This window comes from Palaemon carinicauda, chromosome 31 (assembly GCF_036898095.1).
Source record: "Palaemon carinicauda isolate YSFRI2023 chromosome 31, ASM3689809v2, whole genome shotgun sequence".
NCBI classification, from domain to species: domain Eukaryota; kingdom Metazoa; phylum Arthropoda; class Malacostraca; order Decapoda; family Palaemonidae; genus Palaemon; species Palaemon carinicauda.
Genome location: NC_090755.1, coordinates 41,608,670 through 41,612,420, shown reverse-complemented (window position 1 = coordinate 41,612,420; position 3,751 = coordinate 41,608,670). Strand labels below are relative to the sequence as shown.

The following is a 3,751-nucleotide window of genomic DNA, read 5'->3' as shown; positions in this document are numbered from 1 at the left end:
GAATATAAATTTCAGGTTGAAACTTCTTGTTAACAATAAACAACTATTACGACTTATGTCTATCCTTGAACAACCCAGTATAATAATGATAATAATAATAATAATAATAATAATAATAATAATAATAATAATAATAATAATAATAATAATAATAATAATAATAATAATAATAACACGAATCCATCATTCAAACTTAAATAATTATTATGGAAATTATTAAAATTATCGTTATGTTTTGAAATTATTGTTAATGAAATTATTACAATATTACAATAACACCTGAATAAACAGATGTAGGTATATTTTGTCCTGCTGACAATGTGTTATCTTTCTCGTGATGATAATAAGCCACGATACTTGATACTATAACACCTGAATAAACAGATCTACGAATGTCTCCTCGTGATGATGAATGTTATCTTTCTCGTCAGCATCATAAGGTTTCGCATACATTGGATAGTGAAAGTAATATTTTAAAAAGCAGTATTTTATTTATCTTTTACAACCAGACTGATCTTTATATATGCATGTATTTCTCATTTCTCCTAACATACAAATTTTAAGCGGATTTGTAAGAATGCTTCTAATGTCATTTTTGTGAACTTCTTGAAGGTCATTAAAGCCCTCTCGTATCCCAACCTCACTGTGCTCCACGGTTTAGAACTATTATTTTTCATCCTCCACTGCTGAGATAAATGGTCTGGTTGGAATCCTGATAAGGTATAAAACAAATAACTCATTAGACTCATGACGCCACCTCCCTACCCCGTAATGACTAACTGAATGTATGAAGTATAAAACATATAACCCACACTTATATGATAAATCTGGCTGTATTGGTGTAATGAATTTGAAAAATTCAAAGGATTTAGTCCTCTTGAAGAAGGTCAAGAAATGCTTACTGTATATCTCTGGGCTCATACCATAACTATCAAAGAATATTATATAATTTTCGGGTGACTTAGCCACATAAAAGCAGACCCAGTGTCCATGCTATTGATGTCTGAAGAGGTTTCCAACGTATTTGCGATGAAGGTGATAGCTTCCTCCCTGTATGACCTCAACCTTATACCTCCCACATGATCAGAAGAAAATATGCCTACGTAATTCACTAATTTTCCCACCCTCCCCCTTAGAGCTCTATCCAGCTCTCTAGTATCCATCAGTCCTAACCCCTCACATCACAATGAATAATCCTGTCCGCATCAATCGATAAAATACCCGTAGTATCTCCAAAAAGCATAATGAGATGGGGTGTCGTTACTGCTGTACTCAATTTTAAAATGATTCGCACACTGGCTGATCTCTCTACTGGTAGAGCTTTTTTCATATCCTCATGTACGAAATTAAAATTAAAAATGGTTCTCCCCTCCGTAAAACTATCTAAGGATATAATATTCTCATCATCTATGCCAATAGCCTTCCGAGATTCATAATACGCCTGCACAACTCTCTCTGGGAATGCTGCGTTTATATTATATACGGTACTTCCGTTAATGGTGATATGTATATTATTTACATTTGCATGGTGGAAGAATAATGGGTTTCTTGTATAATCCCCTGAAAAATGTCTCATATCAATTAGTGCTAGTGTCATCTTGTCTGGAATGCATGAACCAAAAGGTTCATCTATCATTATTGACGATTCATTAATCCCAACAACGTATGTCTTATAAAGAGACTTACTGAATATGTATTGTATAGGCTTTGATAATAATGACTGATTCAACGCAGCCATTGCGTTATAATGAGGAGTGACACGATCTATCCATAACTTCGATTGCTGTATTGTCAGATTATTTAAATGTGCCTCCTTATCCATGTTCGTAACCCAACTATCATTCGCTAACTCTAATCGAATTCTCAGATTGACAGAATCCATTAGATACATGTCAATAGTTGCTAAATCTAGTAATAGTGGGAAGTATGTGTTAATTCCAAAGATTTTAAGCTTGGGCATCTGCTTAACTTCCAAACGCTCCCCCTCCTTAAATGTATCATCAGTATATTGCCTCGTAATCCCGTGCTCTTCACAATAATCATTCATAGAAATATCCACACCTCGCTATATTCTCGAGTGAGTCCGGCTTCACATTCATCAACATCTTCATATAAGATAAATAATTGTATAAAGGACATGACTTTACCATCTTTTCATTCAGAAAGACGGATACGGACTTGAATAATGTATTACTCACCCCGTTTACTACTCCCACATTTTGTGCCGCTGTTAAATTGACACCATTTCTAGTGATACGAATGAATAATTCTAATGTTATACTCGATAAATCAAGAAAGGAACCGACCACCCCATTCACACGAAATTCTATATACCTATCAGACAATACCTGATTAATTCCCACATTACTGGGCATGAAGTCTACCCTCTCTTTAGAATTAATTGAACTTTCAATTAGTCGCTGCCTGTTAACATTTGGATATGATTCAGATATTCCTGCCATATACGAGGATACTGGAATCTTATTTCCACTTCCTGAGGTATTCGGTGTCATTCCAGCCATGATGTGAAGTTGAAAATTCTGCTTAGTTATGAAATGAGATTAAAGAAAGGATACAAACCCTATGATGTCCCACGTCCTAATGAATGTAGAAGGTTATACACATCATTCTTATGCAATCTCCGCGTTCCTCCAAACTCCTTCTTAGTCTTACGAATCACTTTCAAACTGCTTCCTTTTTTTGACTTCCTTCTCTTTCCTGAACCTTTTAGAAGTCTTAACCCTGTTGACTTCAATGCCTGAACTCCATGTTTTTTTTAAATATTCCTTTAATGGTCTTTCCGCAGTGATCATATCGGACATTACAGCCCTACCAAATTCCTTAGCTGAAGGATTGAGAGCCTTGAATATAAAGGGTAATACCCTCCTAGCCACCCCTGATATAGCTGACAACACACTTCCTCCCCGTCTTCGAGTCGGATAAAATATTGAAATATCTTCTAGCCCACCACCTCTTCTTAGGGGTGAAGAAAGAAAAAGCCTCCTAAATTCCTCTTCTGATGGTGGAACGAAAGTCAGTCTCATGATCTTGATCTTATCTACTCCGAAATAGTAATATAAAAATAAAAAAAAAACTCTGTAGTAGTACAGCCTCCTGTGATGGTCAATTGTCAATTAATGCTAGGTACATCGGTATTTATTATTTTATTCACCTAACCCTGACATGGAGGACGCAGGTCACGCTAGAGTTTTCAACGAATCTTATGGTTCTCCCATTCTGATCTGTGATGATTATAGATATTTGATCCAACACCTTTGTATTTAGAGGTTTATATAATGTGTTATGTATACCTCTATTCTTGCCGTTATCTATATGGAAAGAGCCTAAAATATTTACAAGTCTGCCAGCAAAGTAACTCGGATGTATCACATCCGAATAAATGTACATATAATCAACTCCACAATTTTCAGATGGGAATGTATAGCTTGAAACCTCTCTTTTCTCTCCTTTTCCATAGATTATATATTCTGTATCAGCTCTGAAGCCCAGCAGATTGGATGCTTCACTGCTGAAAGTTATATGAATTGTCTGCACATCCCCCTTCCTGAATGAATTACCCTTAACATATTGCATGGTTATTTTTTTTTTTCTGAGTGTCATCCCATTTGAATATGGTGCTGAGTTTAATGAATGCTGAATATCTATCACTAAAATAAACCTTTAATTCCTTATTTAAATCGTCGTTTAAACTCTTAACCAACTTTTTCATATCCCTGCCATGACACTAATA

The 3,751-nt window shown here is 35.2% G+C and overlaps 1 pseudogene; it reads right to left on the bottom strand.

Moving 5' to 3' along the window:
• Positions 1-1,168: 1,168 nt before the first annotated feature.
• On the bottom strand, positions 1,169-2,758 carry LOC137624918 (uncharacterized; annotated as a pseudogene).
• Positions 2,759-3,751: the final 993 nt, after the last annotated feature.